This window comes from Anser brachyrhynchus (genome assembly GCF_964034855.1).
Source record: "Anser brachyrhynchus genome assembly, chromosome: Z".
Taxonomy (NCBI): Eukaryota; Metazoa; Chordata; class Aves; order Anseriformes; family Anatidae; genus Anser; species Anser brachyrhynchus.
The window spans coordinates 22,132,871-22,160,025 of NC_137697.1; the positions used below are offsets into that span (position 1 = coordinate 22,132,871).

At 40.5% G+C, this 27,155-nt stretch overlaps 1 protein-coding gene across 2 annotated transcripts in view; it reads left to right on the forward strand.

Moving 5' to 3' along the window:
• The first annotated feature begins 12,179 nt into the window (after window positions 1-12,179).
• Window positions 12,180-27,155, forward strand: part of LOC308185284 (uncharacterized protein) — a 100,932-nt gene continuing 85,956 nt past the window's right edge. The window contains exon 1 of one of the 2 annotated variants that reach the window (XR_013943249.1): window positions 12,180-13,011. The gene's annotated coding sequence lies outside the window, so the exon portion shown is untranslated. The remainder of the gene's footprint in view (window positions 13,012-27,155) is intronic. The other variant, XR_013943250.1, reaches the window with a different exon arrangement.

Consider the following 27,155-nt stretch of genomic DNA (forward strand, 5'->3'; position numbering starts at 1 on the left):
ACACTAAGAGAAGAATTGATTACAGCTGTTTCCTCGACCAGTGTGTATGATGGCATCCACAGATGGGATAGTGACCTGCTGGTAGCCTCTGGTATGGCCTTGGATACCTGCTGGCTGGGAAAATAGTGTGCTCAACCATCAGCCACACAGCCCTAAGCCTGCACCAAGGTCTTGATTTTCAGCTGCTGACCTTAATCTGAGCCCTTTCCACCATCACAGCATGCTTGGGATCAGGCTTTAAATGAACCCCGCAATGTTCCCACTGCTGCACAGAGAAAATTTGTTCCTGATTTCTGTTAATTGAGAAGTCTTCAAAATATACTTCAGAAAGTATCCCCTAAGGACTGTCTTCATTGGACAAGGTTCCTGATTTAGAAATAATTGTCATATTTTTTAAGAGATTCTCTATCTCCATGAATACTCCTGTGCAAATGTGGCTAAAACTGACATAAAGTATTCTTCTGGTATTTTGTAGCTTGCTTATGTTTGTTGATGGCAAGCACACCAGTAATGTGCAAGTGTCCATAACAGCACAGAATCTGTCTATGCTGTAATTGTTCAGGGATTACAGAGGAAGAGGGAGCTTGGAGCTCTGTTATCCACTGCCCTGAACACAAAGCACTAGCCCAGTGCAGCAAGCACCTCTGTGCAACCTGCCTTCGTGAGAACCACTGATGGACCAGTTCCTGACTATTACCTACCCCAGTGCTTTGCTGGTCAGTTTCACTCCCCAGGTCTTTTGTCTTACAGACAGCACTTTGTTCTTCTGACACACTTCCATTAGCTTTGAAAGTTTGAAAGTACTCAGGATTGGTGCTGATAAACCTAAATCAACATTTCAGTGCAAATTGCTGTCAGTTGTACCCACTACATTGTTGCATGTTGTCAGATGTTGCTGTGCTTGGCGTGTTAGGTGTAATTAAAATGAGGGGAGAGTATATGGTCATCTGTTCTGCTGCAGTAACGTTGAGGAAGACCATGTTGGGGAGACAATAACTCACCACCATCCAGCAATTTAAAGAATAAAAGAGGTTTATAAGTAAAAATCTCTTTCATCTGTCCTTTGGTCCCCACACATAACAAATCTCCTTGCCAACTACTTTGCTTGACACAGTCGTCATTTCTTATTAGCTTCAAAATTTCTGCAAAACGATGCCTCTATCTTCAGTTATGGGTAATCTCTGCTGAGAATGGAGAAAGAGGTGCATTGCGCAGGGAGGGAAGAGACCACACACTATTTTTATCCATCATTTTCAGCTCTTTGGCCTGGTGATCACACCATACTTCACATGCTACACATTTCAGAGCAGCTCCATTGTTGGATACAGCTGGAGTTACCTCCAAACCTTATTTATCTTAGCCACATCCTTCATCTCTTACCAGGCTTCCCAATGCATCTCTGTGCTAGGTAGGTACCATAAAAATAAAATTTCTTCTGGGGAGCTCTGGCCATTCATGTCATGTGATTTGGGAAATTTATATTGTCCACTGTTCTCCCAGCCCCTCAAGGAGAAGGAACAGGAGGTTCATCGTATCCACTCCTCTGCTTTTACACTCCCCTGCTCAGTTTTTGTCTGGCCTGAATCCCACAGCGGGGTAATATGCCCCATGGAGAAGAGCAGCAGGATGAGAAGGTGACCCAGAGACCATTCCCAGCCTCCGGCAGGAACTTGGGATGGACAGGCACAGAGGGGAACATCCCACTTTGGGATCTGTGGGTCCCAGATGCACATGTAGAACATGGCTCCAAGCATACAGACAACAGCTCAGCCTGCTGGTTTCTGTGGGCTGAAAATAAAGGTGCCTTTGAAATGAGGAAAATCCTCTCTTTTTTAGAATTTTAAATTGGCTACCTGAAAGAAAAATAGTACTCTCACACAGTGAAACAGATGAAAAAAGAGAGATATAAAAAGAACCATCTTTATCAATAAATTATTTTTCATACTGTAGCATTTAAAATTTTAATCTGATTGTAGCTTGTTATTTATGCTCAAACTATGTGGGGTTTGTTTAGTCCCTTTTCTCTTATAAAATTAATGTTTACAAATGTATCCTTAATTTTCATTTATTAAAAACAGTTTTCCTGCATAAAAGTAATTCCAGCTGATCATTAAAAACATACTTTAAGAAGCACAGAAAATATATTGATTGCATGGAATTTAAATGGCAAGAAATATGTTTTTAATTATTGTTACATTATTAACAGACAAGAACTATCTTATTAAATCTAAATTGGATGTGTACCAAGGAACACTAATGCAAACCATTCCAAAGACAAAAATCAAATACACGTTGGTATATAATAAAGCCCTCATGTACAATTGAGGTGGTTTACAAAAAGATCTTTCAGCTTTTGAACAGACCAACAGGCAAGTATTTCACCATCTGAGTTCACAGTAAGGTCTCTAGCATAAAGTATATTGCATAAAAGAGCATGCTGCTTCTTTTTGTTCAGGTCATACATTTATGTAGCTCCATTATCTTCCAGGGTTTTGCTTCCAACTTGTAACTGTTCAAAACAAGATTTGGGCTGGAAAAGCTGAAACCATCTAGCTAAAAAGTAGTAGGGTAGAGATAAACTGTCAAACACCGACCCTGAAAATGCATGTCAGTGCAAGATTCTCATCTCAACTTCCCTTTTCTTCACTTCCAAGGTAGCCATTTGGTCACCAACAGAATCCAGAGCAGCTGGAGATGTCTGTGGTCACCATCATGGACTAAAGACCATCCTCTCGATCCTGCTGCTGTCTAAAAGCAACCTGGGTTTGCAGTATATGCAGCAGTCTTCTTCCTCTTACCTTTGTTTTTGATCTGACAACAGTATATGTCACTTGGAAGCTCCCCAGGCCTATTCCAGCTGCTTCTTCTGATACTCTCTTGCTGATAAGCTGATTCTCTAATCCTGTCTTTCATCAAAATACCTAGAAAAGCTGCAATGCCCACATACATATGTGTTGCAGGTTCCCTTGCTCTTAAAGCAACAGTTGCTTATGCTTTCAATGTGAGCCTGCTATTGCTTCACTTATCTGGTTCCAGTAAAGAAACAAGCATACTTCATTATTCTTTAATGAGGGGAGGTTATTAGACCACTGATCTGAGCAAAAATATCTCAACCCACAGCAGCAGTGACTTTGTCCAGGACATATTGGAATACCAAAAAGGAATTTCCTGTATTTACTTGGAATAAACTATTTTCTGCAACAAGTATTAAAAATCTGAACACTGTTTAGAGTGAGAAGTTGAAGGCACATAGACACAACAAAACTTTTTTTTGTTCTTGTTGTTCAAAAGGGAAGTTAATGACTTCCAGTTGTTCAGTGTTTCACAACCAACTCCCTCCAAGCTCTCAGCTGGATGCTCAGCCTTTCTGTGCTGGGGACTAGATGCCAACGTCAGGGCACTTGTGTGGTCTAGTGAGAAGATTAGTTAAAATTCTCCTGGCTTCCTTTTGGCCATAGATACTGCCCTGGAAAGTGAAATAATTGTGCTTGTCTCACAGGTGAGAGGATCGAGGGGTGCATGCCCCTGACTTGTCACGGAAATGACAATGTGCAGTGTTGAGGCTACTACGGCATGGAAAGGAGAGATAGTGGTAGCTCTTCACAGCTCAGCAAACCTTCTCAGTCAGTCCTTTGGCAATTGTTTCTCCTGCTGCCCAGGAAGCTGAGGGGACAGCTGTGCAAAAGGGAACTACTGCTGTAGTAGACTTTTGCCATAGCATGCTTTGCCACTGGAGGACACTACATAATACACTGGAAAAATCCCTGATTGTGATCTGTAGTCTAAAGAGACATTAGAGAACATTTGCAGAATTTTTTAATTTTTTTTTTCCTTAGGTATAGCTGATAAAAAAGGATTGTTACACAAAATAAGTCAAGTCATGGTGATTTCATACTGGAAAACATACTGTGAAATCAGTGAGAACTTTTCCCCTGTTAAAGCCCAGATGATTTGCCCTTATGATAGAAAAAAGGGAGTGTAAATTAACAAACCTTTCCAAAGGCCAGTGGACTGGCTAGTTAATTTTAAAAGTCCAACTAGTTAATAATACCTTGTAAATCATTTAATGTACAAAATATGTTAATACACTAAAATGATCAACACTGAGGAAATCAAATCCTTTGCTGTTGCCTTCACAGCACACCGGCAAAATGTACCAAGCATAGGTAATACCCTATAACAAATCTGAATCCACAAAGACTATACCATGAGAGGTTTTGGACTGCCTGACAGGAAGAAAATTCTTTGCAGAAGGTCTTCTACGAGTAATTACAGAGCATAGTTTAGCTATTGAGGTCAAAACTGATAATGTTTCCAGGGCTCTACCTAAAATATATTATGGTCCAGTTAAAATCCTTTGTCATTAGAATCATAGGATCATTAAGGTTGGAAAAGACCTCCAAGATCATCTGGTCCAACCATCACCCTACCACCAATGTCACCCACTAAACCACGTCCCTCAGCACCATGTCCAACCTTTCCTTGAACACCCCCAGGGATGGTGATTCCACCACCTCCCTGGGCAACCCGTTCCCATGCCTGACTGCTCTTTCTGAGAAGAAATGCCTCCTAATTCCCAATCTGAATCTCCCATGGCACAACTTGAGGCCATTCCCTCTAGTCCTATCACTGGTTGTCTGTGAGAAGGTTCTGACACCCAGCTGCCCACACCTTCCTTTCAGGTAGCTGTAGAGACCAGTAAAGTCTCCCCTGAGCCTCCTCTTCTCCAGACTAAAAAAACCCAGTTCCCTCAGCCACTCCTCACAGGACTTGTGTTCCAGGCCCTTCGCCAGCTTCGTAGCCCTTCTCTGGACATGCTCCAGGGCCTCGATGTCCTTCTTGTAGTGAGGAGCCCAAAGCTGAACACAGTACTCGAGGTGCGGCCTTACCAGAGCAAAGTACAGGGGAATGATCACCTCCCTGGTTCTGCTGGCTACACTATTCCTGATCCAAGCCAGGATGCCGTTGGCCTTCTTGGCCACCTGGACACACTGCCGCCTCATGTTCAGGTGAGCATCAATCAGCATTCCCAGATCCTTTTCCTCTGCACAGCTTTCCAGCCACTCTGCCCCAAGCTTGTAGCACTGCATGGGGTTGTTGTGGCCAAAGTGCAGGACCCAACACTTAGCCATGTTGAACCTCATCCCATTGGCCTCTTCCCATCGATCCAACCTGTCCAGGTCCCTCTGCAGGGTCTTCCTCCCCTCCAGCAGATTGACACTTCCCCCAGCTTGGTGTCATCTGCAGACTTACTGAGGGAGCACTAAATTCCCGCATCCAACTCATCAATAAAGATAGTAAAGAGGATGGGACCCAACACCTACACCTGGGGAACACCACTGGTGACCGGTCACCAGCTGGATTTCACCCCATTCACCACCACTCTCTGGGCCTGGCCATCCAGCCAGTTTCTAATCCAGCAAAACGTGTATCTGTCCAAGCCACGGGCTGCAAACCACTTCCCAGACCTACAATGTTTCAGTCTGATAGAACAAGCATATTCAGCTAAGAGAAAACAGCTCTCCAATTTTTTATTATTATTATTTTTTAATATAGCTATATTGGGACTGTAGCTCAGTCAACAGCAACAAACCAGAAGCCTAAGTGGTCAGGTCTGCATATAAGTACACTTTTGTTCATGAAACCACTACTGCAGGTAGGACTACTCTTTTGAACAAGTGCCAACATTACTACAGTCCTGAAATGTATTTACACTAGGATTAAGTAGCTACACATTGAAGCTATATAGCAAAACTTCTGAAGCTATATAACAAAACTTTTCCAGTGTATGCTCTCTTTAGACTTTCTTTGAAGAACTGTTTAGAATACTCTCTTATGCAGAGAACAGTGTCAGGCTACCAAAATCTCATTTCAAATGAAGCATCACTCTGTCAGGTTCTTCATGAGCAATGAATGAAGCACAATCCCAGAGACTGAGCAAGATAAATTAATCCTGGGAAGAAGATGGAGCAGGTAAAGGAACATCCTGAGTTCAAGGTGTGGACCCACAGAAAGAAAACAAGGCTATTTCAAGCCGTGAGTCCTTTGCTCTACATGTTCTGTTGCTTCATTAGCTTAAGAAAGCATAACAAATCAGCATGCCACAGCTTCATGGAAAGCAGACAGGGAAGCATATACACTTCCATGCTGGTGTGTGCATCTGCAGGTGATGGGTGGCAGCTGAGGGGAAGGCAGGTAGCCAATATCTTTGTTTGTGATGATAACTGTGTCCAGGAGACATGGCATTTTCTGTACTGTTGGTTTCAAGAAAAAACAAACAAACAAACAAACACTATGAAATTGTAACCCTGGAATCTCAGAAGTACTGAAGAGAAATAGAGGAACACATTTTTTTTTTTTTTTTCAAACAGAAACACAGAAAGTGCTGGAGGTCTAAAAGTCCAAGGGAGTTTGAGGTCATGGAGCCAATCTCGTAATTCTACGGGTGGCATCCTTGAAAAGAGAGTAGATGGTGATCAGGAACTGGGATTACAATTCAAATCAAATCTCACAGGAGATCCAGATGTTGGCATGATCATAGGTCTTGAGCAGCTTTGAAAAGATTCAGTATTGTGAAGCTAAAGTTAAACAAATGCAGATGATAAGGGAGTGTCTGCAAAGGGTGTGGATGGGAGAGGAGGTGATAAGATAATGATAGGGCTAGGGCCATCATTATGAAACAGACTGAACAAAAAAAAAAAAAAAAGAGGTGCAATGATTTCTTGGAACTGTGGTTTACACAGAGAAAATTATTACTAACATAGTTGTCTGAATGAACAGCCTTAGAGCATTAGTACTCAAAAGCATTCAAAGAACAACACATGCAAATCTTAAGAGAGATTGAGAAACTGAAGGATTTAATTAAAGAGGCCCCAGTCCTGAAATACTATGACAATAAGCACAAAAGTAGTTTGTCCATGGATACATCCCAGGAGAGTATTGGCACAATACTCTTTCAATAACACAGTTGAAGCTGGAGACAAGTGGCTAATGCATCATGGTCACTAACAAAGACTGAATGTAAATATGCTGAAAGAATGAAGGAGTCCTTGGCCGTAAGCCATGGATGTAAAAAAAGTTCTTTATTTATGGGAGACCAGTGTTAGCTGAAACTGACCATAAACCACGTACTGCTAGTGCCAAGATAGGCTTGATAAATACCTTCTGGAGAATAGAGAGATTGTCTTTTTCAGCTACAAATGTATGTTTTACAAATTGAGTAAGCCTGGGTGAGATTTGGTGGTTGCAGACAAACACCAGTTCATTTTACATAACTTCCTGACATTGATCATGGATGTGCCAAGCCTATGAAAGAAAAGAAAAACCCTCTCTATAGCAGGCAAAATATGGATTCTTAATGCCAGTACCATAATGAGTTTGATAAAATGGGAAAAGTAATTAAGGCTCTGTCACAAAGCTGCCAGGCCATATTCTAGCCTCCTATATTGCTTCAGTGTTGAGGCCTGAATTGTAGCTGTGGATTTAAGCTAGAATGAAGGATCCTAAATGTATTGAAAAGATCTAGATGGAAATCATTAAGGGATGTGAATTCTAAGAGAAAGGCAAGGGACACTCGAAAAGTCAACCCTGACATTAAAGAAATTCAACATTACTAAAAAATTTTGCTCATGCCAATAATATGGACAACCCTCACAAAAGAACCCATAAAGATGGCAGGAAAAAAAAAAAAAGAGGTCTGTGTAAATCTTCTTTTTTTAATATATATTATATTACTAATAAGTAAAATGCATTATTATTATTATTAGGAGCTGCCATAATATAAAAGAAAACCCTTTCTTTGACCTTTCTATGCAGCTCTATAAAGAAATAAGCATGAAACAAATTCATAGAAGTATTGCTTGGATTCTAAAAATAAAAAAGTCATTGTATTCAAAACCATAAAGCTACAAATATGATTAACATCATGTGCAAAATGTAAAAATAACTCAATGATTCCTTTATCTTAACACTATTAAGAGGTCCACTATATTGTAATCTGCTCACAGAAAGAGTATAAAATATGTAAAAAATTTTCTCTTTTGCCCAAGCTACCTTTTAATGCCAGCCAGTTTATTTCAGTGTCAAATGCTCAAGCTTTTTCTGACATCTCCAGAAACACACATATTTGTACTTCTGTTGATTGAATATCACCCCATCTCACAAGACATACTTTTAATTGTTTCTCCAAACCAGATGCTTTGCATTTTCATTAATATCTACAGTAGCATCACCAGTATAATTAACATATAATTCAAAAAATATTTGCAGTCTGTTAGCATTTATTTGACCAGGCACTGTTGCTAAATCCTAGTCTGAACTGAGAGTATTTCTTCTTCTAGTAAGCATGTCTGAAATGCAGATTGAAATTAATCTCTTTCTAGGCACCAGTAGCCACATTCAGAGACTGACACTTTAATTGCCTGTGTCCAAAATTTTGATCCTCCTGTTCAGCTGCTGCCTAATTTGAGAAGAAGCCAACTTTCCTCTGCTCTTTTATTTCTCCCAGTAAAATCTCCAGGGTGTTTATGTGTCTGCCACACACTGGATGTATGTGCAGTCAGACAGTCCTGCTGTGCTTCTCTGCAGCGTACAGTAAAGTGGGGACAGCTCACAAGGTGTCCCCAGCTTGCCAAGCTTGCCATAGAGCCATAGTGCCTTGGCTGGTGTCTGAAACTTGCTTACTTACCTGGCTTGTTCACAAAGTAACAAGGCGATGTTGCTCATGCAGTGAACAGAAAACGCAGTTGAGAGTGGGAGAGAGAAATGAGGGTCCATATTCTTGTTCCATGTGGGCAGGGTTCCTACCAGCTTCCCTAGAGAAAGGGCCTTAAAACCACCAGAAGAATCATCCACGGGAGTGGGACTCCAGCCATGTCTTTTCTTGTGTTTGCTGAAAAGTCTAGTCTGGGCTGGGCTTCAAGGTCATCTCCTGGCTTGTAATCCAAACAGAAGGGGTCAGGTAGTGAATATTATTGAGGAATTGGTGCTAGGCTCTGTTCCTCACCTTGCTATTTCCTGCTTAGCCAAGGAGCTCCCCAGCCTCTGGGACTGCCTCACATGCCTTTCTTCATAAGGGGGTTTGGCTGAAAACTGAGCCTCACCTTGGATGTTGTGTGCAGTTCAGAGTTCCACAATATTAGAATGATATTAAGATACTTGAAAGCTTCTAGAGGAGGGCAACAAAGCTGGTAAAAGGGTTGGAGGCATGTCTTGTGAGGAGAGGCTGAGGACACCTGGGTTGTCTCATCTGGAGGAAGGGATGTCAAGAAGTGACCTCGCTGCTCTCTGCAACTTCCTGAGGAGGGGACGTGGACAGGGAGGTGCCAGTCTCTGCTCCTGATCACTGACAACAGGACTTAAGGGAATGGCAAAAAGCTGTGCCAGTGGAGGTTCAGATTGGATATTAGGAACAATTTCTTTATTGTGAGGATGGTCAAACACTGGAACAGGCTTCCTAGCAAGATGGCTGATGCCCCATGCCTGTCAGTGTTCGAGGCATTTGGACAATGCCCTCAATAACGTGCTTTAACTTCTGGCTAGCCCTGAAATGGTCAGGCAGTTGGATTTGATGATCTCTGTATGTCCCTTACAACTGAACTATTACTTTAAAATAATAATAATAAAAATTAAAAAATAAATAAAAATCTGGTATTGACAACTGTTTTGGGAATGAAACTCCAATCTGCAGAAGCTGATCTCCTTTTATATGTATAGTAGTACATCTTGCTTAGCCTACTGCAATATCTTTTTTTTGTTAACTTCTCCTCCTCTACCTGAAATCCCTGATCATGTTTATGAGCCATAGTATATTTTATTTAACATCGGAAGACTTTATCCCAGAAGTTGAAGACTGAATAAAGTCTGAAGTCTGAAGTTCCAGACTGAATAAAGTCAAGAAGTTCAGGCCTTGAGGAGCAATTGATAAGATCTATTGTTTATGCTTTAGTCTTCAAAATAGCTTTAAAGTAAATAGTGTCTTGAATTCAGTGGGACTTCTTGTCTGTGTACATGAGGCTGTTTGCACAATCAGGGCACCAGACATACAAGGCTGCACACCTCTTGTAACTGGAGGACTGTGGTCAGCCGCTCTATTTTAGCACCTCTGGGAATCTTTGCTCTGTTAGAGATGGGAAGTAGAAATGTTGAACTGCCCCATGGTAGACAGTTCTCTTCCCATATTTCTGCCAGACTGCTGCCAAAGCATATTCATGCAAGGTTGCTCTCCTGAAATTTCCAACTCTATTTGCAAATCTGCACATTCTGACAAAAAAAAATATTTCTGTGTTGCTTACTTCTCTGAGCTGACCAAAACCTTCTGAGATCCTCAGAGTGTGTCTCCAAACAGACAATAAAACAGAGTAAACATAACACTCAGCTCATCTCACTGAACCAAATTGAAACTGCATTTAGAGTATGGTATTTGTTAGAAATGACAAACATGGGTGAACAGCTTTCTGCTGATGGGTCCACATAGTGGAGATCTGAATTGCTGAGGGACTGCATGACATGATTGCTCACTTAATGTTTCTGGGCTCAGCTTTGAACAGGAAGAGGTGTATGAAGATGGGGGTTTAAATTAAAGAATGAAAGAATAAACTCAAACACCGTAGGATTCTGGAATCACCTGCTTTCAAAGACATATGTTTCTTCTTAAGCCTGAACTCTCCTTAATACCAGTGCTTCAGATCTGAAGACAGTTTGTGCTGATATCAACAGGACATTCTGTTATCATGCCCGTGCATATATCATGACTGAAATTTAACCTAACATCTGCTCAGTTTGGGGTGATTTTGTGTTAAGTTACATATAATCAGAATTAAAGTCTTTAAACTTCAAGATAAAGCTCAGGCAAAATATTCACTGAAATCAATACCATTTACCTGAAAAAGGACTACAGGACTGGGCCAGCATACCACACATATATAAGATACAATTTCATATAGTTGGAACAAATAGGGGAATACAGTCAATGTCAAACAAAACTAAAAAATGTCATTGTTCTGTGTTGATTTCTATCTTACATTTCATAACAGTCAAAGTGAAGTAGTTCTATCATCCCTCTAGCACTCTGGCATTCAGTAAGTCCCAGTCTCTAGAGAAAAATATGTTACATATTCACAAGGACAGACATTGTACTGGAAAATTCATATTGAGCATGGGACTGAAATGGAATCAAGTCTTGCAGGTCTGATCAAACACATTTTTTCATTAATAACATGCTGGTGGCTTTATTCTATTTTGAATAACCCTTTCTTACTTTTTTACAGTAAACCATTTTGCTCATTTTATATTTGAAAAGAAGAAGCTTGAGATTTTTTTACAGTGGATGACTCAAGCATGAGTTAAACAGCTGCAACATATAATAAGGACAAAATCTTCCACTCACTTCCAATTCCAAAGAGAAGGAACAATCCTGTAAAAGGGCTGGTAGCTAAAAAAATCTGTGACTTTTTTTCTTAGCAATATCTGCTAGGTTGATAGAAATCATCACCTCTTTCCATAGGCCTTGCCTCACGATAATGCATAGCTGGCTTTGGACTGGTATAATATAAATACACAATATAAAATACAGAAAAATCCCTTTCAATATAAGAAAAAATAACAATTTTTTTTTCAGCTGTGAGAGTTGTCAAACATTGGAACAGGTTGCCCAGAGAGGCTGTGGAGACAGCCTAAACCCAGCAGGTAAGGGCCATGAGCAGCCTGCTCTTATTGACCCTCCTTTGAGCAGGAATGATGGACAAGATGGTCTCCAGAGGACTTTGTCAAACTCAATGTTCCTGCAGTTCACAGTCTGCCCCAGGAACTTACCTAACTAAACAATTTATTCTTATTAATGACCATGCATCTGAAGCAGTTTGTTTTCAGTTATGCATCCAAGGAAAGAAACTGTATTTTTGGGAAAGAGATTTTATAGAACCACTAGGTCCACATCCAATTTCAAGATGATCAGAACCCTGCACCAACTCTGTAGCAGTTAGTATTTTAATCTGTTGACTTTGCTTAGATGAAAGCAAACATGAATGGATGATTTCAAACAAGTTATATACACTGGAATGTATACACAGAATTTACTTGTGGTTAATCTTTCAAACTTTCCATGTCTGTTGGAACAAGCACTGACCTCTCAGCTGGGGTACCTCCTGGTTTCCTGGCATAAATAACTACTTTAATGTCTCAATAGTTTCCAAACAATTTTCTTCCTGTTTAGTTAACAACCTACATCCCACCAGGTGGCTGGAGATTGCATTAATTTTTGGTGGTGGACACAAATTGTTCTCATCACCTTGAGAGGGAACCAAATGGAAGTCTTGAGAGGGAACTAAATGGAAGTTGTACAAGGGGGGAGAGGAAGGGTGAACAGGAGCTTGCCGTTACCATGTAGGGGTAAAGGGTTCATTTTAACCCGGGCAGTTTGGAGCACTGCCACATCCAGCTGTCCTCGCAGCTGGATACAATTCTCCCCTCTGACAGTGGCACCAGAAGAACAAGTATAAGCTGTGCTCTTGGTTCAATACGAGCTCCATTCCACCTTCTGCATTGGTTCAGACCAGTTAAACTCACTGTGCAAGAGCAGACTGGATGGCCCTGGTGCTGCCTCTGCTACAGAGACACGGGCTATTGCAGATGGGTTAGATCATCCACCGTGCCTCAGTTAAATCCAGCAAGGATCGTGAGTCAGAGCCTCTGTGTTCATAATGAATGAGCTTGAACAAAGAACCAATCTGAAACGCTGCTTCCTGAATTGAGCCTATGCATGCACGGTGCAAACCAGAGCTGAGCAGAGGCTTATGGCTACCAAGGACAAGCCAGGCTCTGCAGCCATGGCAGGAACATTGTGAGAGCCACACTGCAGCAGATCCACTGCCAGGAGAAACCAAGCTGTGGAACAGTTGTCCAATGTCATCTAATCCACGGAAGGACCTGGGGGAGCATCCTGCCCTGACACTGAGACACGTAAATGAACAGGAGCTCTTCGGGGAATGTCTGGCAGGCTCTGCAATGAAGCAGGTAAATACATCCTTGGAAAGGTGTTTCAGTACTAATCACCCTGACTGTCAAAAATGATTATTTTTTGTCTGTGACAACCATGATGAGCTTTCCAGCCCTAAATCATGTTCTGTCTTCTTCTGCTTTGCTAAAGAATCATCTGCTATCTTCAGACTTTCCCCTTTTGATTTCCTTTCAGATAAAATAGATTGATTGAGTGTATTGAGTTTCCCACCACCAGGCGTGTTTTATGGATCATTCATTCACTGAGTCATGTAGCTCTTTTGAACTATTCTCAATTTTTCATCATCAGTTTTAAGTGGGAACACTGGATTTGGACATGCTACTGCATTTGTTCATGTCAAGTTACGACAATAACCGGGGTAGCTTGAGTGGTTTAGAGATAAAATATCTGCTTTTTCCCCATGTTCCTGTTCTGCCTAATCAAACTAATGACCCTGTCTGAAAGAATAAGACTGTTATTGCTATTTAATTCACTTATTTTTATTTACCAAAGAACCTGTCCAACTTCCTGACACCTGTATAAATAAGACTTGAGAAAAAGATAAATGTTCTGTCTTCATTTGTTCTGGCTCAAAAAAAGCTCATTCACTGTTTGAACAACAACAAAAAAAGTTAGAAAGAGAGAGAGAAAAAAAGAGTAAATGAGTGTTTTACTTTGCTGTGCAAGCCAGGAAATCTTAACTGGGGAGGCAAGGTCAGAAACATAGGATCTTCCATGGTGACTCTCCCTTTTAGTGCTGCTCGAAGAATTCTCTTTTCAAGTGGAAAGGATTACTACCCTCAGAGCTTGCTTTCATCCCAAACACCATGGCATCACAAAGGAGAATGTCCATGATCGGTTATGATCAGCGGAAGGAACTGAGCTCTCAGACTGCAGAGAATTACCAGTTTCCCATGTTACTGGAGGAATAACAATTAACGTTAGTTGCATTAGTCACTGAAACTTGAAGGGACACTTATACTGTGACGCCTGAATTCAGTTTCCTGTTGCTATAGTGTCTTATGGCACTTCAGTCTCATACAAACATACTGCTCCTGGGGACAAGGGACAAACAGGTCAGCCCTGTTGTTTAGTGTCTAAGAAAGCCAATATGCTACCATGTAGGTTGGCACTTTCTGTTCGTTTCTTGCCAAAAAAAAAATATATATATATAATATATATATATAAATTTATTTCTGTTGTTGTTGTTGTTGTTTTGTTTCTTTATTTGTTTGATTTCTTTTTTTTGGCAGTGAAGGAAATCTGTTTCTCCCTATTTTCCATTTTTAAACGAAATAAGAGGTAGAGGAAATCTGAATAGGGAGCAAGTTTTTATGTGTGCCTTACCTATTACAAATTCCTCAGCCAGCAACAATACTCTGTATCTCTGTTGATCAGGTACACATTGGAGAAGTCAGCTTCAGGGTAGGAAAATGAATTCTGTCTCTTTACAGGACTGTACACCTGCTTCTGCTCAGTGTATTAGTTACATTTCTCCTCCTGTCTGTCTTTCCTACAACATTCCCCTCCTTGTAGCTGGTTGTCTACCTCTGAGAGGTTAAAAGGAGCAAAAATCCATATGATCACCTAGTCTATCACCCTGTCAGCTTAAATTGCTACCTCCAGCATATTTGCTCATGTTTTGTCTGTCTGAGGGCTCTCTAGCAGCTGCAGGCTAAAGATGGTCATGAGGCCCCAGAGAGCAACTTTTTCACCTTTCATTTACTTCAGAAAATTAATCTGTTCTGAACCAAAAATGGGTGTGTATCAATATATGTATATATACATATATATGCACATATATATATGTGTGTGTATATATATATATGACATTTCAGGTTTCTTGCATTTATTTGCAGAAAAAGAAAAGAGCCAAAGGCAGAGTAATTCGTAGAGATTTAATTAATAAAACATATGCCTGACAGAAGTTCACAAAAACATCTGTTGTTTCATTTTGAGAAATGCCAAGTCTGCAGTATGAATGGCATGCTGGCTTGCTTCCAGCCTGGATAATTACATTCTTCCTACCTGTGAATGTTCCTGCCATGTCAACTGGATACAGCATTTCTTCCAATCTCCTTTGCCAAATTACTTTGTGCTACTGCGGTGTATGCATAAATGGCTGCCGTGTTTCAAGCCAGAGATGTCTTTCTGTCCACTCATGAGTAGTCCCTGAAGCTCTGACAGCTCACTGAAGGATTCGGCCTGCTGGGAGCCGTGCAGATATAAAGGAAGTTATGGCCAAAGCTTTGCTCTGGGGCTCTGACTTTGAAATATTTGGAAGATGTGACTATATGGCCATGTATGTTGGCCGTTCATCTGAGCTGGAAATCTAATTTGCAGAGTTATTTGGGAGCAGTGGCTATGCTAACACACAGCATGAAACGTTGATGTAAGGACAATGCCAGGCTTGCACAGCAGCACTGCCTCCAGAGCAGAACTGGTTTGGGCCTCGCTGGCTTGGCACGTGGGCTGAAGCACCCTGCAGATCTGTGCTGCTCCAAGGGCACACTTGCCCCCTGCAGGATTTTACATCAAGACTCCTCCAACAAGAGTGGGTTGAGTCTGGTGCTGCATGCAGAAGGCAAGGGTTTTTCCGGATCTCTGCAGGGCAGAAGTCAACATCTGGGCATAAAAGGTTTTTTGTTGCAGTTATTGAAAAGATTGAGACTTGAAAAGCAAATGAGCAAATAAAAGCACAAAAGGCCTCAAATCTTCCTCATACTATTCTATTTGTTCAGGTTCCTGGCTCTGGTGGGCTGGTTCTGGAGCCTTGTGGCACTCAGTTAGCTGCACAATGCACAGACATTACAGCAACCAAAACAGCATCAGTGCTCTTTCCCAGTAGTTTGTTTTTTTTTTTTTTCCCAAAGTTGGAAACAAAGAAAAACCTCTCACAAAATAGTAGATATTCCTCAGTCTTAACCTTTAGCAAGTATTTACGTTTGTATACAGTAAATAATATATATTAAAAAAATGGATTTGGCAGCATTTCACTTATTCATATTAGGAAAATTATTGCAGGAAAATATTCAATGTTAGCTTAAAGACTAAATGTGGAAAGGAATGTTTCCCAAATAAATGATTTTAAGCATCACCTGAAGGTCTCTTTTCATAGTCAGATTTAACTAGAAATTCCCTAGGCTCAAGTCCCCCAGCTCAGCCATGATTTCTTGTAATGCAAAGGTTCCGGATGGCTCCAAACATGCAACATGGAAGCTGGAGTCCTATTGACCCCTGCTTTCAATAGCTTCCACATCAAAGCCAGAGCTGAAGATCCTAGAAACCCTGCAATGCCCTTTGCCTTCCACACAGAGGTTCAGGCTTACTATCACATTTATAGCTTTGGTTCCATGATGGATGGTAGCACAGAGCTCCAAGCTGGGCAGCGAACAACCCAAATACTGCTGCAGGCAGGTTTCTTTATGTATCAGAGCCATCATTTCTCCAGCTAGTTTGGTTTTGCTGCATTTTGCATGCTCTGCAGCACACACCCTGCATGCACACAAGCCTCATGAGGTGAACCTGAAAACTGCCTGGGGCTAGCTGGAAATCTGTCATGGCTGCCTTTTCTCACAAAAACCTACTTTGTCAAAAATTTGGGCCAGTTTTCTTTGACTTTCTCTTGTTGCAGAACTGAGTGACAGCATGCAGTGCCAGAGAGAGGTGAGTCAGTTCATCTTAAAGATTCTGAACTGAAGTCTGTGCTATCACCTCTTCTCTTCCACCAGAAGTGTCAAAATAACTTTGGACTCTTTCAAACTCTTTTCAGGCACTTTACGTCCAGTAAGGGGCAACTGCATTCTTATGGCTCATAAAAATTCAAGAATTGGATATATCGATTCTTGAAGTAAGAATGCTAATTACAAAAATTAGTTTCCCAGTGAAGCAGAGATATTTTTAAAAAATGGGAGAGTTTATTCCAAAAATATCTTCCAAAACGACATTGGAAGGAAAAGACAATTGACTTCAGTACTTTTCAGAATGTAATATATTTATATTACATTGTTTTTTTCTCTATAATACACAAAAGTAAAAAATAATAATAATAAAAAAACAATCTATTCACCTTTCTTTAATGGGTTATTAGAATTAAATAAAATGTGAAGGGGATTATCTGTGTAGATTCCTTTCAGACTCCCAACATCAAACCAGAAACATGAGTGAGGACAAAGTGGCTCCTAATCAGTCACTAGGCAAGGATTATTAATAGACAAACTGTGGGAAAGGTAAACTTTAGAAAAGTTAAGTACCTGAGAAAGGAGGGCAGCTAGCAAGCAGAATAAAATCCAATTTCACAATGAGGTGGAGAGTTAGTCACTTAAATGACACAAAATTGATTTTTCCTTTCCAGTGGAATTGTGTGTTGTTTTTCTGATGCATGTAATAAGGGCCTGAAAGCACAGTTTGGTTTGGCTACATTTTTATTATTTTATTATTTTAATGTGGTTGGTTTCTACCTGTAAAATATGAAAGAAATATTCCACAGTTTTCTACCTGAGTTATCTAGCGGAAGACCCAAATATTTAACAATAATGCTCGCTCTTCCAAGGCATTCTTCAGTTACCGAATGTTTCCTGTGTATATGCATATATATACATGGCGTTTTTCATAAATGAGGGATATCATATATAAGGTAGGCATGCACAGACGCCATGTCTTCTGTATGTACTACGCACTGGTTTGAGAAGATGCCTGTATTTGTGTTTGCATTGTGTCTGCAGGGCTTTATCATGGCCACTACCCAGACAGGCCGCTGATACCTATTTCAGAATCCCTGCTCACCGCTGCAGTGAACAGTGAAACAGATTATGAATTCCCAAGATGTCAAAAATTAGATTTAGATTAATAGCCAGATAAATCTTAAAGAAAATTTTCCCTTTAAACATCTCTCTAAGTCTTTTTTCCAGTCCTGTCTTTATAGTGTGCCCTCACTGACTTTCCACCACTGTAGTGTTTGCTATATGTTTCTAATGGGTAAATTGTTCAGACAAACTCCTTTCTGTCACTCTTCATTCATCACAGATGAGAAAGATGAGAAAAATTCCCATCTCCCTCACAGAGCTGTATTCTGGGCAAGCTTTGGACACAGAGGAAAGGCAGAAATAATGAGACAGAAGTATTTCTTTTCTCTTTTGATATCCTGCTTAACAACACACACTTCCTCCTCAAGATCTTTTGTAATCTGAATAAGGAAGGAGAGTCAATGTGAATGCACTTGAAATAAAAGCTTCTCATGGAACACCTGAAGTAAGTGCAAAGATACACAAGGTTTGTTTAGCTTGCAGCAGAGAAGGAACATTTGTAAATAGCCCTTCAAGACAGCAAACACAGTTTGGTTTACATTTTGCTTCCCTCCCTATGTGCAAACGTGGACATTATAATGGCTATTTTCTTTGCTGTTATCAATGACAACATGGTCAGCCGGCCACTCTCCTTTCCAGACCGGTCAGTCTTTTATGAAAGTAGCTGATTTTTCCCTTTCCTTTGGCATATTTTTGGCTGAGCAATGGGCATATTGCAGTGAGTTTAGAATAATGCCTGTGCATCCACTTACCACTGCTCCCCAAAAATCCCTGTTCATGGTGCACAGAGGGCCAGTGCAACAGAAGTAGAAGCTACCACATATAAATATTTAAGGTTAATCATGAGGTAAGGTAAATGGCTTGAATGGCTTGAATCTGTGTATTATAAACATGGCTGAGAGTATGTCCCAAGGAATCCTACGCATGGCTTTGCATACCCACCCCTGAGTGCAGTAATTTAGCCCTTCAACATGCAAGTTACATAAACAAGTACATGCTACAAAGACACTATATGTAGGGAAGTATTCATTCTGTGAACAACAGGATGAGACTTCCTTGCTGCCTGATAAACAAGAAGAAATGACTGCAGATGGCTGCTTTTCTCCAACAAAAGGTTCAGGCCCTGCACAAAGCAGTGGGCATTGACTAGTGCAGCTGAGTTGAAGGAAGCACTCAGACTCCTTGGGTATTAAAGATTGCTTCTGCCATCAGCGCTGTGCCGCTGCGGTCTCCTGCCACCTGCACCTGAGCTCTCTGTTCACCTCTCATGGCTGCATAGCTAAAAGATGGGAGGTGTGGTGGAGCTGCCAGCAGGTAGCTATGTATCAGATGAGCCACGGTACCTGACTCCATCCATGAGTACGTGTGCCTCTGCATGCCTTGGGTCTCTGGCACATGCAAGGTAAAATGAGTTAGTTTAATTCTCAATAAAAGAAGTTTAAGCCAGTAGAATTCATCTCATGCCTGCAGCCAGTGAAAAGTATGTTTAGTTAAAATATTTCATGTTAGAATGTGTATTTGGGCCTCAGAGCTCAATAGGGCTCTCTATATATCTTTCTTCTTTCCTTTACCCTGGCAAATGCTTTGCTTTTCCTCACTGAAGGAATTTGTCCTCTTTGTGCTTTGGCTTGGTCTTATGAGACCAGTTTCAGAGGAGGCCAGTTAAAACCAGAGCCATCGTCACAGTGTCATTACAATATACAGGTTTTTTGTTGAAATCACTCTCAAGATTTAGGAGGTCTCCAGATCCACACGTAGGAGAGGCTCAGAAAGCTAAAAGCAAGTGGAAACTTTGCCAAATACCAGCACAGCTCAGCTCCATCCGGCTGCCCCACCACAGAGCCAGGTGTCATCTGGGTCAGTTCCCGCCCCACTGTGTAGGACAGAGTAGCCTGTGCACAGGTTTTTGTCCATGCATTTATTTACAGTCCCAGTATGTGAGTCATAGCATCAGAGAACCTCTGGCTAGTGTCTTGTTCCTTTCCTGTTTAGGCTATGCAGTAACTTTGATGTTCTGCCGGGAATATAAAACTACCCTTGCAGTTTCTGATCAAGCACACCATAGGTTACACAATAAGAGTTGAAGCTAAGATACTATTTTCTCTTCAATCATTCACATTTCCCAATATTTAAAGGTAATGCACACAATTTTCTGTAACAGATTTTCCCTGTTCCTGCCAGTGTGTTATACTTTAGCTGCAATGGGTTTAACCAGCGGAAGATTGAGGAGCCATGCCATTCTGTTTAGGTGAGGCTTTAGTACAAGATGTACACTAGATAAACACCTTGTTTGTGGGGTGAAAATGATAATTGGAGTGTGCTTTGGACTCACGAAAGGGTGACTGCCTGGGGAAGTCACCGTCTGCAGTATTTGATGTTACATCATGGCTGGGTCAGTGACCTTTTCAACTTGGCTGGGAATCCACTGAGAAACAGCTGTGGTGTTTTTTCTCTTGAAATGCAAAAAGGAAATTCCTTGCCTTAATGTCTAGCATTGTTAGCATCACTGCAGTAAACTTCTTGGGGATTTTGTAGAACACTTGGTGTTGTTTTTTAACTGTGAAATGCTGATTTGTTTGTCATTTATAGGGGTTACACCAGGGTGAGCCAACACAGTTTAGTCTTGAGTTACTTTGGTCCTTGAGCCTATAAAAATGTTGCAGACCTTTAAAACCGCAATGGGAAACAGATTACACAGAGACATATTTCAGTCCCAGATGCTAAAGAGGTTTGGGCAGAGGCAACCAAACTACGTACTTGGATTCTGTGATTTTTCTGTTCTCATGCTAAGACTGATAAAACATTTGCTAAAGTCAATCACTGATAGACCGGGAATACCTACTACTTTCTGAGTAACAAAATTACAATATATGCCAGAGTCTGAGAGGTCAAAACATAAAATGGAAGAAATGTGAAATAGCAGCAAATTCTCCAGGGTGGGCCTGGAGACATTCAGAGATTTAAAGGAATTAAGGAATGATGTGAGTGAACCTCTAGCAATAACATATGCAATGGATAGATTATCATAATGTTCAGTTTTAGACAGCTTTGCTCTAGTGAAGTCTAAAGGCTTTCCACAATTTACTCCAGTGACAGAAATAAGCTGTGGCATACAATTTGAAAAATCCTAACCAAGATTTCATTGAAATCAGTTATTTTCCTAGAGACATAGATAGCAGTATATATTTTATTCATCACAGGGAGTAAAAAGGTCAGATCTGTGTTTCCATCATTACAGCTGCTCCTTACACCTGCACAAAGACTTGCTTCTTAGTTACCCATGTTTCCACTTGCCTTTGCTCCTCAACAGTCTTTTTCGGGAATATCCACCTGGAGCAGTACCTAACTCTTGAGAGACAGAGGCAAAAGCTGGTGTGAAAAATCAGAGAGCCTTGAAGTGACCTCAGGGTAGTGGACGAGTGCTGGGAGATGGAGCTTGCTTCAGGGTTGCCTCTTTTCTCACCTTCTAGACCAAATGAGGGAGCTGGCTGTTTACACCAGGAGGGACAAGAATGTTTTGTTACTTCTCATTTAGGCAGATCACAATCAAGGGAAACTCCAGTTATCTATCTCAGAAGGGAGCAACTAGATCGATCTCTAAAACACAGGTGATGAGCAGCTTCCCTCCCACTCCCATCACCCTTCCCCTTGCTTACTACCATGTATGGCTTCATCTGCTGTTTCTGCAGCTCTGACACTCAGTCCCTAAGTTTCTGGATCATCTGAATTCCTCTTCACACTACAAAACATGAGCCCCTTCATATTTAATACTTCCATATTCATAATAGCCCTGAGAGTGTCATCCTTTCCAAAAGTCCTGTGTGAGGTTGCTTCCAGACCCTAGAGTCTCTCCCGTGGGGGAATAAAGACCTCCCCCCTGGTTTGAGTTGGTGGGAAAATTCTCACTGTCATGACAAAACTAGCACTGGTGTCTAAACTCCACAGGCTGAAGCAGGATAGTCTGCCAATATATCACAATTGCTTAATCTGTGCTGAGTGTCGTTTCTCTTTCACCCTACCATCAGGAAAAGGACTTTCACACAAAATCAGTTTGTCTGTGGCACTGGAACAGGAGCTTCTGAAAATTTGTACAATTTCAAAGGAGCAGTCTGAAATAGGTACATAATTTCTGGTTTTCAAGAATGAAAAGAGCCTTGCTAAGAATGGTCTTAGGAAACAAGTGACACAGTAAACAGGTAACATTTGGAAATGGCATAGATAAGATAGTACCAGTGAGACACTTCTGTGAGGAACTTCTGCTGGAGTAGAGAAAGATAGGTGGCTTGATGGCAGACTAAATTTAATGCAGGCAAAGGGAAATAAGCGCAAGTTGGAAGGAAAAATCAGAATGACATATTTCTTGGCTCTAAATTAATCACAACCATACAGAAAAAAGTGTAACCAACTAAACCATATCCAAACCATCTGCTCTGTGTACAGCAAAACTGTTGGCAAATTATTAGAATACAGCAGGAAAAAGATAGAAAACAATCCTGAAAATTAACATAATTATATAAACCAGTGACATGTCCTCTCTGTTAATTTTTGGTCACCTGGCTCAAAAGTAATACTAGTGAGATATTAAGGGTCCAGGGAAATACAAAACAAAAAGGGTTACGGGAATGGATATGTCTTTTGTGTTAGAAAGGTGTGAAAAGTTTAGTAATGCTTAGACTAGGGAAGAAAAATAAGTGACAGCATGAGAGGAGTGTACAAAATAATTAATGCAATAAGGAAGATGTCCTTTCCCATGAAACAAAAGCATGGAGACATGAAAATGAATAACAAGCCATTTAAAACCAGTAACCCCCCCCCCCCCCCAAAAAAAAAAAAAAAACTATATTGTATAATGGGTTAGTTAAACATCTGTATGAGCAATGGGAACAGCTAGATTCTGTTAGACGAGAAAAGAAACAGAAAAGGGCCTACATCTATATCAGTTGAGCCATAAACCAAATGTCAGTGTTAAGGAGTCCAATGGGCATGTAATACTCTTGATATCCTTCACAAACATTTTTTTCTGGGAGGAATTTGGACACACTTTGAAGCAGGGTACCATAGCACATCACTTCCCACACTGAAGGCAGGTATGTCTACACTTTATGCCGTGGTGGGGAGGAGCAAGACCTGCACCATATCTAAGTGGGGTAACTAAAGAACTGAAGGTATCTGAGGTACCAACATGCCAGATCTGGGACTCCTATTGCAAAAATACATGTAGGTATGCCTGATGAGTTTAGTGCTGTGCAGAGGCCTTAGTGTGTCTGTCCCACATGAGGCAATGGCTGTCCACACAGCAGGGGTAGTGGGTTCAGTCTCTCCAAGATTTTCAGTTCTATGATGGTTTGTGATTCAACCAGACACCCAAAAACTTAGAGAAAACCATCATTTCTGGATGGAAAAAGCAGATATGTCTGGAATAGGTGGATGCATGGTAGTCTTATCTAGACTTGGCTGCACAGAGAGTTGTGTGGGCTGAAGTACTCTACTGAGAACAGACATCTGTGGAGATGCACCCTCAGAGTTTTGAAAGTGAATAAAGACAAACATTTCTAGCAGATGTAGTGCAGCAAGCAATTGTTCAGGATCACTTTAGCATGTCTGATGTCCTTGTATAAACTACACACACTTGTTTATATTAAAAACCTAGACGTCTTGATGACGTCCTGGTGGAGTAATTTTGTTCAATAACTGGAGATGATGTCTACCTTTTGCCTAGCTCCAGAAAGGAAGCTATACAGTGGTTTGTCAATCTTATTGTCTCCTTTTCTGAGGTGCAGTTATATGTTGACTGGAACTGATTAGAATTTTTTCCCCTAACAAAATGGAATATCGGGAAGTGCTTTCACAATACTTTTCTCTAGGCCTTTTATAAAGCACCAAATGAAATGCCTTCTGCCTGGATTCTCCAGAATATTGTTGTGGCCTACAGGAGACTAAATTCAAGTCTTTGATCTGCATGAGATATAACATTTCACTCTAATTTCAGTCTGAATCAAGGGATGTTTCATGTATCCTGCATGTCCTGCGTATCCAGTAGCCTGTAGTACCACAGAATGCCAGTGCACACAGATGGAAGTTTCATTTTCAATTCAATCATATTTTAAAAACTGCAAATTTGGGGGGAAAAAGAAACAAAAAAAGCAACAATAATTCTCTGGGTCAAATCTCCTTTGTTGGGCAACCTTGGCTATAGTATTGTTAAGCTCAATGGCTTTCTTCTAGAGCTTCACTTACACACACACGTGTGCTTTTTTTTTTTTTTTTTTTTTTTCCAATAGAACATATGAGGAATCATTGTCATTCCCATTTAGTCTACCTAGTCTACCTATACATTTCCAGGATACAGGTGAACTGTTTAATTGGAAACATCTTTTGTGTCCTAACAGAAAAAAAAAAAAAAAAGAGAGATTTCTTTATAAATAACAAAGCAGAGAACTGTTGCAATAGTGCCTGCTTTCAAGTGTTTTAATGTATTCCTTAATTAATTTGTTTAGACTGTGTTCAATAAATATGCTTCCTACAAAGCAGAAAGAGTACCAAAGAAAAACTTTGCTGTGTGAAATGATTCTCCAAAATGTCTAGCTCTCTCCAGACTTCTTTAGCTATCTGATAATCTGGGCAAAAGCTTTGTCTGAAATCAAGAAGAGAGACCTGGAGTTCTTACCTCTGACACTCTCTCCCTCTCTGTCTACACACACAAAGAACAAAGTTTAATAGATAGCATATGCTGTTAACTGAGCCTTTGTTCCTGCCCCAGCAGAGTCAATGCACTGCCAAGTTTCACTTAGCTTCAGTGTGTCTCCCCTTTTTTTGGCTTGAGTTTCCTGCAATCTGAAGCAGTCTCACATAAAACTTAGAAGATTCACAGTATATTCAAATGGAAAATTTGAACCATCACTCAGAGAGTGCATTTTTCAAATCTGACTCTTTTCAGTGACCAAAACTTGGCACATTTGCCTACAGTGTGATAAGGATGGATGAGAGACGATCGAGTCTACTCCCTGTCTCCATATACGAGCCTAAGCAATGATCTTTGGAAAATGATCTCAAAAAATTAACAACTAAACTGTAGAATCTTGTTGTTGTCGTTCATTTTCATGTTGTTGCTGTTGTGTTTCATTTTGTGTTGTTTCATTCTTGACAATATTTCAGTATCAAAAACATTAGACCTGCTGTCAAGCTTAGGAAATTAAAAAGGTGTCTAGTCTGTGGTCTTAGAAAGATTTCAGGTATGTGGAAAGATATGGTGGCTTTCCCTCAACGGCTGGGTAATTCTTTAACCTGACTCCTCCAGGGGAATTTCCCAGGTGAAAAATGGTCTTTTTTTTTTTTTTTTTTTTTATACTTGGCCTGTTACAATTTGTTATTCTGTCTCTTTCTTTTTGAAAAGTTCTTTCCTCTGATTCTCTCTGATTAATTGTTGAAGAACTACACAGGCTTTATGCCTCTCACTAAAGGTCAGATTGATTAAGTCATGGTGGAGTGATAAACCTTTGTGAAATACTGTGTGAATGTGGAGGTCAGAGACTGCAACTTGGAATGGGCTGATCCTTAAAATCCCAAGTTTGCTTTCTATCTCTTCAGTGTAGAGGATAAGCATTTGTAACAGTGTGGTTTGTTGATGAGCATTTTTTTATATCAGATGTTTCCTACCTTGTGGAGAAAAATGTTTAATCATACATAATCTTTGGAAAGTCTATTTAAGACATTCTGAGAAAGATTTTGCCTTGCATTTGATTAACGGAATATATTTGAAAAGCCTCCAACAAACTTTTATCATCGTGAATTGTAGCTGGCACATCAACTGGATGTGAACTTGGACACAGACATGCCTAATGGCTTGGGAAATGCCCTGCTAGACTAGCAGAATTTTGCTGTCTGATGAATTAAATACCCAAATGATCTTGAAATAATGTTAAGGAAACATAGTTGACAGAAGCTGAGAAAAGAAGAGAGATTCAGGTTGAGGTTGGCATTCCATCACTAAGACATCATATTGCTCAATGAAGAATAACAAAAATGCAGAAATTCAGTTAAGGGAAATCGGTTTCTTTATTTTGGATTCCCATTCTCACAAGACTTGCTTTTACAAAACCAAAGATACAAGCCAGTTGAGTAGAAGTTAGAAACTGAACTAGTTACTAAGGATGGTATTCTGAGATTCTGACTTCATCAATGAACCTGCTCATGGAGTATCCACGTGAAGTCACGGGCTGCAGATACCAAGAAATTTTCAGCAGGCATGAGTGTATTTGAGAGGCCCGTAATAGATCAGGTAAGCTTGATACTATGTACTAATTAGCATGGTTCATAATGTCCTGATCTGAAGTCCCCTCTAACCTCTTAGAAGAAGGTCTTTGGGATCACAAGCCATTTCTCACTTTTCTTTCTGTGTGGCCCTGGGTAACAATCTTCTCTCCTCTTCCTCATAGACCTGGATTACACTGCCTATCTGAATTTCCCATCAGTCATGTGTCTGTGCACACCACCAGCACAGACCAGTAAAAACTGCTGCTACACCTAACAAATCTTCAGCATGAATCATTGAGCAGCCTTGCATAAGGTGTTAAACTCGTACACAAAATCAAGATCCAAAGATAAAGGCTGATTTTCATGCATCTTCCTCCATACCAGAACAAGATCAGAGTGGTGGCAGCAAGGTAGTAGCCTCAGTAAACCACGTTCATTTCTCTCCATGAACCAGAATGCCACCTGCACAAGACCCCCTCAAGTGCTGTGCTCCCTGAACGCCTGCTTTTGGGAGCAGTTCTATGTTCTGAGCTTTTCCTGTGGAGCAACAATCAGAGCTTTTGTCCCTGGTGGACAGAGTAAAGACCAGCTTTGTTATTGTAGCATAAGAATGATTCATTGCCTTTGTGTCACAGTTAGCACGTGTGGGGAAACCTAATAAATATCCCTATTCAGCCAAGATAATAGGGAGAATTAAATTGGTTGGCACTTGGATCAAAGCTCATTAGACTTGCATCTAACACTTGACAACCAGAGATAATATCAGAAAGGGGGTTTTCTTATACCATTTTCTGCATGTGTTGCAATGATTGTTCATGTGTAATGAGATCATATCTTAGCAAAGAATGAGAAATAGCATTCTTGCCGGTTGTCAAGACCTATCTGAACATAAAGTTTATTTAAAGACATTTTTTTGCTATGAGCTCATATTAAATCTCAGCAAGTTTATCCATTTCTAATTCAGTTATATGGTCATTACATGGAAAATCCAATTCAGATAAAGCAAAGCATTTTCATCCTCTAGTTACACAAGTATCAGGTCACAGCAATTATGTGCAAATGTCAGATACCTACCATGCCACTGCAGGGTTAACTTGAACATG